We start from the raw sequence: 12,510 nt of genomic DNA, 5'->3' as shown, positions 1-12,510 counted from the left end.
AAAACAGAGAGGCACCCTTGTAAAAACATCGTCTGAGACAATGACTGCCTTTACATTCAGAGGGCAAGATCCTGGAGAGTGTGTGTCTGATTGCCACTGAAATCTGATAAGGAGCTAAGCACCCAATAGCCTTTGTGAAGCTTGACCCTGAAACGACCATGGCCAACTTCAGTGTGGAGCAGTGAGCTCTGAACAACTGTGAGGAGCTTATAAACTCTTTCTCAGTATTATGAGCGATACCTGAAAAGTGGGTCAGAAAGGAGCAAAACACTTCTGAGAACTGTGGTTTTGAAAAGTTGGACATATTCAAGCAGTGAGGAATAGATTTTAAGATAAAATTAAGTTCTTGTTAAAAAAGCAGTGGGAGACTCAAGCAAAGCAGAAGCAAAGCTGTTTGAGCAAGAAATCAGAAGGACATCAGACTGTGACAAGCAAGCTTTTCTGAAGCACTTTTTGTTTCCAGATTACCTGCTGAGTGTCTCTCTGTCTATTTTTAGGTCTCGTAGAGCAAAACAGGCAAGTTAAGTATGTTCCCGGGTGCCTCCATCAGTCGAGGCCTCATGGCTGAGGCCTACTAATCATTACCTTATTTACACTACTTCGATAATGAGCTGCGTTTCACTCCCGGGACCAGAGGTTGTGTTTGGAAGCATGTGTGATCATCTCGTGAGAGCCATGAATCCAAGTAACCTCTGACATTTTGCAGAACCCTCAAATATTCAACATTTGCTTCTACTGGGAAAATTACAGCTAATTAAACATCTGGGCTTGATCCTGTGCCGTACTGTGCGCACTCAGCGCTCAGTGTCTCTAATGCAGATCGAAGGCCCTTGGCATGTTACAGACCGAGGTCCTGCCTCTGACTCATTTGCATGGCTTTACTTCCCCAGACATGATTTTGGTATTCAAAAAGAATGGTATTCGTGTACAACATGTGTCTCAATTTGTAACGATATCCTCCCTGCAGCTGGCTTGCTTTTCCAAGTGTTTCTGAAACATTACTATCGTAAATTCGAGCCAACCTACAAAACAAATTATCTAGAGGCAAAGAGGCTGAACTGCATTCATAGAGAGGATGCTCCCACTCTACTCTGCTGCACTCCATCTTCTAGTCCCTGTTTCAGACTTTCAGGCTGTGTAATGTAATCATCTTCTACGGAAGCACAGATTTCTAAAAAAAAAAAAAAAAAGAAAAATAATTTTAAAAATGGAGAGTTTAGGGATTGGGTAGTGCAGAGTGAAATAACTATTGAGTTCCGACCTCTCTGGAAAGATCTGTATCCCATCATCGGCCGATGAGTATTGAAACCTATGGTTAGAGCAATTTTCAGCTATTTATTTGGAGCCCACGTGGTTAAATGTAGAACTTTGTGTTGCCTGCTTGTGCTCCAAATATTTATAAGCTTTCATGAACCACTTGTGCTGCCACTTCTAAGTTGCTTATCCAAGAGAAGGGGAATAAAAACCCTTTCCCACAGGAATTCTCCAGTTGAGAGATGCTTGAACACTAGTATAAAAAAAAGATACATGAAGAGATCACTGACACTTTGCATTTTGACCCTACCTTTCAAAGCACAATTAAAATGCCAGTTCTGTTTTATATGAAGCAGTTTACCGATTATCGCTGAACTGGTTACCTTGGTGGTGAAAATATTGTTTGTTTTCTTGGGGTGGGTAGAGGAGGTAGGAAATAGAGAAAATCTAAAACAATGGTTGGGTCCAACGCAGGTCGCTTCGTGGCCAGCAGTGCTGGGGATAAGGGAGATGCCCTAAGGTGCCTGGTACTGCACTGAGGTCTATGCCAGGTCTCATCTGCTTACTCGTTATATGTTCTGGGTGGGTTTTTCCTCTTCCTTCCCCCACAGTATAATCTACCTGACATTTTGGCCGCCTTAGCATGCCCACTTGGCTTTGGATGAGTCTGCATCTGCTCTTGCTTAGACTGAAACGAACCAGGATGGGGGCTGTGAAAACCAGGGAGAAACCCCATGGGGATGATGGCAGGCATGCAGCCCTGGATGGTTACAGATGGATGGGTTGTTCGTGGGAAAACGGGAAAATGTTGGTTGCTTCCTGATATGGGATGCTGAAACTTTTCACTAAAAAGATTCAGAGCTGCTTCTGCAAAAAAAAATTATTATTGTTATTATTGTTGTTATTATTTTATGGCCCACAATAGCATTTCAGATGAAAAAGCCAGGCCCAGGCGCAGGCGTGACCCAGGTGAGGAGGAGGACTCTCACAGGGAGATATGGGCTGTTGCTCAGCAAGACCCTCATCCTCACCATTCGTCCTCCTCCACACTGCTACCCACAGTTAATCTGCCTTTTTCTGGCTGTTTATCTGGTTTTACTGGAGAGATCAGCTTGGATAAGAAAATTGAGAAGCACCTCAGAATAGCCAAAAGCCTAGTGGTTTGGGCCCACAGGAGGCTGCTGAAATTCAAGTTGAAGTTTCTATACTGATTCAGACAAAATTGGAGGCTTAAAGAAGGGTTATCACATCACAGTGGTTGCCTGTTTTCAGGAAAGGAGAGTAGAAACTGTCTGGTTTTGGTTTTCCTTCTGTTTTGGTTTTTATGTTTTGTTTTTCTGTTTGTTATTTTTTTTTGCAAAAAGATCCTTGCAAAGTTTCAGCTTTATCCCAGCGCAGAATGGAAGAATTAGTTGAAAATTTGGCTGTTTTTTTTAGAAGGAAAATCATATCTTCTGCCACATCTGCACGTGAAGCATTGGTGGGGCAAAGAAAACTATTCACAGGTCTGCCCAACACACTGGTGCTGCACTAACTGGAGGGTGATGGGCTGCCTTGTTGTTGTGGAGATATACCCGGTTACCCCAGTGTAAAGCAGGATCTGGCCCGTGCAGGCTCTGTGGTCTGCCATAGGGGACACAGCCAGAGGCAGCGGGTGCTACAGCTGAGATCACAGAATCACAGAATCAATCAGGTTGGAAGAGACCTCAGGGATCGAGTCCAACCGTTGCCCCTACACCACCCTGTCAACTAGACCATGGCACTAAGTGCCATGTCCAGTCTTTTCTTAAACACATCCAGAGATGGTGACTCCACCACCTCCCTGGGCAGCCCGTTCCAATGTCTAATAACCCTTTCTGAAAAGAAATTCTTCCTAATATCCAACCTGAACCTCCCCTGGCGAAGCTTGAGGTTGTGTCCTCTTGTCCTATCGCTAGTTGCCCGGGAGAAGAGGCCAACTCCCACTTCACTACAACCTCCCTTCAGGTAGTTGTAGACTGTAATACGGTCACCTCGGAGCCTCCTCTTCTCCAGGCTAAACAACCCCAGCTCCCTCAGCCGTTCCTCATAGGTCAGACCCTCCAGACCCTTCACCAGCTTGGTCGCCCTCCTCTGGACTCGCTCCAACACCTCAACATCTTTCTTGAAGTGCGGGGCCCAGAACTGAACACAGTACTCAAGATGCGGCCTCACCAGTGCCGAGTACGGAGGGACGATCACTTCCCTAGACCGGCTGGCTACACTATTCCTAACAGAGGCCAGGATGCCATTGGCCTTCTTGGCCACCTGGGCACACTGCTGGCTCATGTTTAGCCGGCTGTCGATCAGCACCCCCAGGTCTCTTTCCACCGGGCCACTTTCTAACCACTCTTCCCCCAGCCTGTAGAGCTGCATGGGGTTGTTGTGGCCAAAGTGTAAGACCCGACACTTGTTCTTGTTGAACCTCATGCCGTTGGTCTCGGCCCATCTATCTAACCTGTCCAAATCCCTCTGTAGGGCCTTCCTACCCTCCAGCAGATCGACACTGCCACCCAGCTTGGTGTCATCTGCAAATTTGCTGAGGGTGCACTCAATCCCTACGTCTAGATCATCTATAAAGATATTGAACAGCACCGGCCCCAGAACTGAGCCCTGGGGAACATCGCTAGTGACCGGCCGCCAGTTGGACTTTGCCCCATTCACCACCACTCTCTGGGCTCGGCCATCCAGCCAGTTTTTAACCCATTTAAGAGTCCACCCATCCAAGCCCCGGGCAGCCAGTTTGTCCAGGAGGATGCTGTGGGAGACAGTGTCGAATGCCTTACTGAAGTCTAGATAGACTACGTCCACAGCCCTGCCCTCATCTACTAAGCGGGTCACTTGGTCATAGAAGGAGACCAGGTTGGTCGAGCAGGACCTGCCTTTCATGAATCCATGTTGGAGATGAGAAGTCCAGAACCATGATGTCATTTTCCTCTTTGCATGATTTGCGTACATACCTCAAAATGCCCCAAAATATAAAGCAGAGACCCCCTGTCAGTGAAAGCCTGGAGAAGGATGGTGCCATGGGGCTGGGCAGGAGGGACTGGTTAACAATGGTTTTGTCTTTAGTTCTGATGAAAGTGAAGGGGAGTTTCATGAACGTGCTGAGCAATTGTTCTATAAAAGGTTAAACCATGAGAAACTTCTTTGAAATAGTGAAAAATTATATGAAGAGAATATTTAGAGAGGTTCTGAGGAGATTACTGCTTTGAAAAGTAGAAAGTAGTATAGCTGGAGAAGGAAGGATGACAATGGCAGAGAAACCTGACAGCAGCACTGATGCTGAAATCTGGGGAACTGAGGCCAAATGTTCATCTTTGCCTACCAAGACTGGTCTCCTGCCTTCCTAGAGAGAGCCTCTTCCTAGATGTGTTTCAGAGCACCTAATGCAGTGTGTGCTCTGGAGCACCCCTGGGCATGGGAAGGAGAACAAGGACACTGGTCCCTCTGGGTTAAAGTTTGTGAGCCCCTGCCTCTCCTCTCCCTGTACCACAAGGAGAGGGAAGGAGAAAGTGCGATTCGGCAGGGAGCTGCTTTCACGAAAAGCTTAACAGTGATGGGAACATAAGGAAATGGAAATTTAAAATGCTGTGGCATGTGTTCCTGGTGGCAGCTGTTTTGCCCAGGAGCATCCGAACCTGAAGGGGAGAGGAGGTGCCGTATCCCCTGGGTCTGTGCAGAGCATGTTGCACAGTGAAGTTGCATTGCTGCTTTGTGGTACAGGGGAGGATTTACAGCACCCCAGGCCATTCTCCCGTAGTACGTGGCTGCTCTGATGAATTTAGGGACTCCTGTTTCCACTGTCTATGAAGAAGAGCTGCATGCTTACCCAGGCCAAGACTGTACTCCTATTTTAGGGGGAGCACTGTCTTTACGGAAATGTATAACAGAAGGAAGAGGCTACTTTTCCCTTTTCCTTATGCTGTATCTCTACCGTGGAGCCTGGGGCTGGAACAAAGCAGTCAAGAGCAGACGCTGCTGCTAGATAGTCGGGTTTTGAACAATTGTCACCAAATTTGAATAGGGTAGAGAGCTTCATTTCTGTCTCATTTCTCTTCAGTGAACCGGCTGCCTGGTAAATACAGGAGTGCAGAGCTCATATCTTCTTGGTGACTCTCAGGGTCTGTTCCACAGTGATGATTCCTTTGCTCCCTCCTTTGAAGAGCAGATTTTCCCTTGGGCCATGCAGGAGCTCGAAGGAGAGCCTGGAACTGTATTTCCTCCATGTCCTTGCTACATAACAAGGGCGTGGTGAAGTACATCCCTGTTCCTAACTTCACTAGCTAGTTTCAGGGTTCAGTTTAACATACATTGAATGAGTTTAGTGAGAGATGGTACTAAATGGTCCGAACATAGATGTAAACTGGTGACATTTCCCAAAGGCTTTTCTAGGAGTAGATGCGGAGAAGCAGGAGTCAGCATACAAAAGACCTTCTGCTTTCCAGTTCACGTTTCTCCCTCAAGGTCCTTCCCTGACTACAAGGTGACTGGATATTGTTGCAAGCACGGTGTCTGGTGCGTCCCTGCAACAATTCAGTCACAGAGCTGGGGGTGACTAAGCTGTCCCTACCACTTCTTCATAAAAAGAGGGCAAATCCCAAGCCTCTTCCCCAATACATTGCTTGAAGTCACAACGTCTGCTCAGATCAAAGCTCGCATTTCAGTAGGTGGAAGAGACTGAGTTGCATATCTGACCCAAAGTTGAGAAGGATCCATACGTTACAAGACCAGAGCAGAAAGAAAACACCACCTTTGAAATCAAGGGATGGTGCGTAAGGACCCTACTTGTTATCCCATTCATGCTAAAGGCCTCCCCTGACTCTTGCAATGTGGCATACCTTCAGTTAGCTTATGGAAAGATAAATCATCAAGTATTCAAAGGGGAGGGTTTTAATGAAGAAGCTTGAACTGCTTTAAGAACTGAAAAAAAAAAAACACAAACCCAAAATAAATTACAGAACTATTACAAGTAACAGATTATTCCAGAGTGTTGCCAGGGCTGAGTTTGCTCCCATGCTGACTTTAGCTGCACTCTTGTGGTTTATCTTCAGAGCAGTTTCCCTGAGAAAATAATTGCAGTGCCTTTACTCTAGGGCCATGCATGTCCCAGATGAACTAGGCCTCTTTTAGCACATCAGCATTCATTGTCCATGTGAATTAAGTGCTGTGCTAAATGATGGAAACTCTGCCATGCCAGCCCACATCAACGGTTGCCTCAGCCCTCCCCACCCAGTGTCTAATTTTTTTCTGAACAACAAGATGTGAATCTGGAGACAGAAATGTTCAATGGAGCACAGAATGAGAGGGATGCAACCATGGAAAAAACTGCGTGTGTCTGCATGCACATGTGTGTCCAAAGCCATGTCAATGACATGGCCCCTCTGAGGAGGTAGGACGTGACCGGGGAGGGCACTGTGTAGAAGCAGCTATTTCTGGCGACACTCGGCTCGTGGGGCAGCGCTGGGAGCGGGCACACAGGGATCAGTGCTTGGGTATGAGGGAGCAGGAGAAGGAACTGCCCCCTCAGCCGAGCTACCCAGCTCCTTGGCATGGAGGCATGGAGGGGGAGTGGAGCGAGGAGCACTTCTAGCAATTGGTTCTACCAAGCAGGGCCAAGCTTCCCACTGCACCAGTCCCAAGGGCTGCGAAGGGCTGTAGGTCTGCAGCAGCACCTGGAAAGAGCTGGCAAGCTGCAGAACGGGAGGAGGGAAGCTTGCTGGGGAGGCTTTGCCCTACTTGCCAAACTGTGCTGCCAAGCTCTAACTCTGTTGTTTTGAGCGAGGATTTAAATCCTCACGTGTTAGGGCATAAACCAAAGAGGAAACTCTGTGTTGGTGCAGCCTGTTTCATAGCTGCCCATTGCTCAGATTACAACTAACAGCCACAGAGGGCACCAGTGTGGCTCTCACCTACTGTTCAGGGGAGCACTGCGTCTCTGTCTGAGCCCGCATAGGTGAACCTCCAAGTTACCTGCTTGAGCTGGGTTATCATACAGTTGAGTTATTCTCCTTTTGCCCCCTGCATTGACAGTAGGGCAGAAATGAGCCTTCCTACTTGTTCTCTTTCCATCATCTTTTCCATGCTGCCTCCTGGGGTTGGAACTACAGCCCACCTCTGACTTCTGGGTGGTCTTCCATCCCAGGATCAGCCCAGACCTGCTTAGCTTTGGAAAGCAGGCAAAACCCAGTGTCCTCACCTCAGTGCAACTCACATAAGCTCAACTCCATGGCTTTATGCTTACAAAAAATTCTTCTTTTGTGCTGATGCAATTCTTCTATCTGATCAGCAATATTTGATGTGTGTTGAGGGCAAGTTCAGCTGGAGTGAAGAGCATATGTCACTCTCCTAAAAAGTAATTTGGTTATTGGGGGGAGATATAAATAGCTGACTTTATTGTGCTGGTCATGCACGCTGGTGTTGACACGAGGTGTGTAACGTCTTAACTGTGAAGTGGTGATGACTAGTGTGTTCTCATTTCTTTATAAAACTTTGCATGCTATGCCTGATATGGATTTTTATCATGTCACTTGATCGCTACAAAGATGCATTCACCAAATGCAACGACTGCCATATGAGCCAATCAACAGGGAAGGTCCTTCTCTCCAATTTGCACACTCTGTTACACTGAGTCTGTCTGTGGTAGGGGAAAATAGACAGGACTTAAAAAGCTAGCTGACTGCTCCAGGCAGAAAGCGTAGAGAGCTAGTGAACTTCTTTATGCCTTCCCTCCCAAATCATTTATCAGTCTGTGCTATGCCATGCCATTTAAGGTTGATTAGTGAGGGATGGAAATTCGTTTCCGTTGACATATGGAAAGAGAGGAGCAGGCAAAATACCTGAAGTGCAGACTGAGGTTTCATACAGACGTTACAGATCTTATTTTCTCTGCTTCCCTTTTTAGTTAATCTCAGAGCAAGATTTCAAGCCAAAAAGTGACAGAAAGCAGTCCTGTACTTTATGGGGAGTACTTAGTAGGTGCATACATCTCAGTTCTCAGTCTAGTTCTTGTCCACAGCTCTCTACACACAAAGCTGCTCATCCTGTTGGGCACATTGCCCTAAAGCCCAAATGTTACTCCTTAACCTAGATATAGTGGGCTTCGTGCTCTGGGAGTTTTTGCTGGTCAACATACTCAATGTGCTTTCCAGTCTCTGCTTTGAGAAGCAGGGGGATACGAGCACAGTGACAAGAGGGATTGCAGAGGAGCCAGTGTGAAGAGGAGATCATGGAGCAGACTGGGAAGGAAAATGTGACCCAGCACTAAAATTTTAAGGCCGATAAGTACTTCAGAGTTTCAGTCCGAATCTTTAGGGGACAGCAGATCCCATCCAAGAAGACCGAGTCCAAAGCACACTGTGTAGTGAGGACAGTCCCTGCTAGGCAGCCTACATGGTCAACTGGCAAGGGAAGCAGAAGCACATGAGGTCATGGTGTATCACCCAGTAGGCCCTAGATAAACTAAGGCATCAGGAGCTTATAACCACTGTGGTGGTGTTAGTTGCATTAGATTGATGAGAAGGTGATTTGGGTTTTCAAAAAAAATGATTCCAAAGATTTTCATGACCTTGGCCTTCACCACTGGCAAAGCTGACCTTGTCTCAGGGGAGCTATCATACAGCTTTCTGAAGGCCTCCAGTCAATAAAGCTGTGTTTGCCTCAGTATTGTTCACCCAGTCAAAGCACCAGTGGGCTTCAGAAGGGGATTGTCTAAAGAAGTCCTCTGAGATGCATCCCTTTTGTGTCCTAAAAAATGTGAAAAGAAAGAAAACAAAAGCAGTCAGTACATCTGGTCAGATAACAGGAGAAAAATGGACCTGGAAATGAGGACCAGGAAGGATAGAAAAAGAGAACACCTGGAAAGTTAAATTTTTTGCCTAATTCTGAGATCTGCTATAGTAGGATCTGGAGGGTTTTGTTTCATCCATGGAAATGTAAGTGTTCAACACTGAAAATATCAGATCTTGGTAGCAGTTTACCTCAGTGAGAATAATGCCTAGTTCTGCTTTGGGTCCTAAAATGCCTTTATTTGAATTCTGTTTGTCGTGCTAGGCAGTGTCAGCCACCTTGCTCTGCTGGTTGTGACCCCCTGGCACTGTAGCTGCTATGGTGGTGGTACAAGACTGGTTGCAGACCATCCCAAGAGAGGACCCGAGGAGGTTGTGGGGAACTGCAGCCCGACCTCCCTCATTGCAGTTCAGTTTTGCTGTGTTGAGCGTACCTCTCTCCTTTGTATGCTATGGATTTGAGGAAAGGCCAAGAGGGGCATCTTCAGTTTGCATGCATAGCACGGATAGTACCCACAGAGTTAGCTTTGTTAGTGAGAGATGCATATTTCTGTGAGAGTGGAGCTGTCTCCGGGTACCATCCCACTTTCTCCGTGAGACCAATCAGCCCTGTGGAGCTGCGCAGCAGCCTGTGCAGTGAGGTGTCTCTGGGGAACCCTGGCACTGGTGGTGTTCCCCATCCCACCCCCATCCCAGGTGCTGGGGGGTCCTGGTCCAAATGCTTCTCCTTCTCTGACTCCACTTTCCCGCCTGTGCTGTGCAGAAAGCGGTACATCCCAGCTCTGTAAAGCACACTGAGATCAAGGGGTGAAGGGTACTGTATAATTGCGAAGTATCATTATTCACCCATGCTCTTGTAGGATGAAAGGCGCTCTATGAAACCAAGAGAATGAACTATTATTATATCGGTTTCCAGCTTTTTATCACAGGGATTTGTCCATCTTCCTTCCCAGCAACCTCGGAGGCTGTGTGTACTGATGGCCCTTGCAGCATGAGGGGCAGCCGAGGCCGAAGCAGTGGGCTTGTGGTCTCTGCCCAGCTGCCTGCCCAGCATGAGGCTACATGCAAGCTCAGGCAGTGCCCAGCCTGCCTGCAATGTCTCCCACCGCTCTCACTGACCACCTCTCCTTGTCTGCTTTGCAGGAATGCTTGCCGACAGGGTACCTTGCATGGAGAAAGGGAGCAGAGCAAACCACGTCACTCCACCGAATGACACCAGCTGGTCCGCTCACCACCCCCTCTGGCTAAAAGTCCAGCAAAGGAAGCAGCTTCCTGTCACGAAGCCCCTCCGAGGAAGCCTCGGTCCCACGGGTGCCTTTGACCCAGAAGACAGCACATCATGGACCCACACAGTGTGCTCAGCATTCCTGCGACCACCCCTTTTCTCCTCCAAGGAACGCTTTTTCCTCTTGGTTTCTTGCTGGGCGGGATTTTTCACCCTGGTTTCAAAAACCACACGGACCAACGTAGGTACTTTTCCCTCTCTGACTTCAAAGTTCAGATATTTGAGACTGGACAATGATACGGATTTTTTTTTTATTTTTTTTTTTTCCTTCGAAAAACTGCTGTGGTTTTGCTGCTACACTAAGAATCGTGATTTGCATTGTATGGTTTTGGACCTATTCAAGTTTTGATGGGGGAAAGGGGTAATACTGGAGTAGCAACGCTTCAGAGTCATCTCTGTCCTACCCATGATGCACTTTTAAATGAAGAGTTAGAATATTTTATTGGCTAATATACTTTCCTTGTTATTTTTACAAAGGCCACCTTTATCCTTTCTAATGCCATATTTTCAGTGTTACACTTTTATGGCTTTTAATTTTTGATTTGACAGATGTAAGAAGCAGCATGAATAGTTTATACTGTGGTTTTTCAGAGACTGAATGCCAAGAGAACTCAGTAAATGTTTATTCTTCTCAGCTTTCTCTTTAAATTCCCCTAAATAGCGCCCCATTTGGGAACAGAGCAAGAGTGTTGAACTAAAGACCAAAATTCCCTCAAGGTGTAAAATAATCTGAGGGGAATATTTGCTGGGCGTCATGAAAGACTTGGATGAAATTTCAACCCTGATGGTTTTCAGTGATCCAGGAAGGCAGTGAGACAATCTCTCCATATGCATAGCCCTTTCATGATAATTAGAATGGTATGGACAAACCAATGAAAACAAGAGTAAAGTGAGAAAGATCCCCCATGATTCTGTTTCACTGTTTGCTTTCTTCTGTCATGGTTAAGAGAAATGTGCAATTCGATCCTCAATCAGTGGGTGGAGGATAACAGGGTAGAATTTACTTGTGTGCACTTGTACAGTTGTAGCCAAGAGTCCAAAAGTACACTAGAGCATGTTATACTGGCACTGAATTGGTAAGAGAGTCGTGGAGTATCCCATTCTGACAAGTACAAAAAAAAAAAAAAAAAGAAAAGGAAAAAAAAAAAACAAAAAACCCCCACAAAAACCCCACAAAAAAAAATCAAAAACAAAAAATTCAAAAAAAAAGTTCAGATCACCTTGTGATTCAGTGTAACTGTTTACTAACTCGAATAAAGCAATTGTTCACTCTCGAGTGTTCAGAGTACACCTTTTCTATAAGGCTGCTGCGGGGAAGTGAGGAGCAGTGTGCAGGAGCAGTGTCTCTGGCAGTGTCAGCGGTGTTGGGAGCAGGGAAGCAGAGTCAGTTGAACCAGAGCCTTGTAGTGATGGTGCACTATGAGCACTATGTATATACTGTATTTCTATATTTTCCTTTGTACAGATTCACTTAAGTCAAGCTACTGTTTTACAGGTGCTCCTTATTTATTAGAGCTGTGAAAGCTTGGGAAACACACCGGGCGAGTAAGCTCGCTTTTTAAAAAAAAAAAAAACACAAAAAAAAAAAAAAAGGGGGGAATCCAACAACTCCAGAGTCTGGGGAGAGAGCTCAAAGACATACTGATGAAACATCTTCAAGAGAGCAAGAATCTGCAGCACCCTCAGTGTGCTCTGCTTTCCTTTTGGGCTTGCAATGCTTTTCTCTCTCCCTGACTGGTGTCAGATTTATTAAAACAAAATAAATCTCCAAGAAAAAAAAATGCACTTAAATGTGCTGTTGTTTTATTATTTTTTTTTTCCTTTTTGTGCATGTGGTTATTCATTCCTCTACCTGCCTGGTCACAAATCAAAGAAAACTCAGTCTGAAGTCTTGGAAAAATATGTATAAGTGTTCTTGGAGGCTGTGTCTAGGTCCCTTCCATTTTCACTCCTCCCTCACCACCTCTCAGTTTCTGCAGTGTTTAAGGCATGGAGGGGGGAAAGTCCGCAGTTAGGACAGTGCAGAGTTAGGTCCTGATCTTAAAGAGAGCAGTTTGCTCATGCTTCATTTGGGGGTGTGTACCGAGCATGTTGTGCCTGTCCTTTTGTAAGGATGTGGGTTTTCTATGCATGAACTCCCCCTGAAATCAAGCCTAGGTTCTTCAA

At 46.2% G+C, this 12,510-nt stretch overlaps 1 protein-coding gene across 2 annotated transcripts in view; it reads left to right on the top strand.

Annotated features, from left to right (window-relative positions):
• Positions 1 to 12,125, top strand: part of SOBP (sine oculis binding protein homolog) — a 122,822-nt gene extending 110,697 nt beyond the window's left edge. For both annotated transcript variants that reach the window (XM_068398150.1, XM_068398140.1), the window contains one exon: positions 10,203 to 12,125. The gene's annotated coding sequence lies outside the window, so the exon portion shown is untranslated. The remainder of the gene's footprint in view (positions 1 to 10,202) is intronic.
• Positions 12,126 to 12,510: the final 385 nt, after the last annotated feature.

The sequence above is a fragment of the Nyctibius grandis genome, chromosome 1 (assembly GCF_013368605.1).
Source record: "Nyctibius grandis isolate bNycGra1 chromosome 1, bNycGra1.pri, whole genome shotgun sequence".
Classification (NCBI taxonomy): domain Eukaryota; kingdom Metazoa; phylum Chordata; class Aves; order Nyctibiiformes; family Nyctibiidae; genus Nyctibius; species Nyctibius grandis.
The sequence above is the reverse complement of the archived record's forward strand: the minus strand, read 5'-3'. Positions and strand labels throughout refer to the sequence as shown.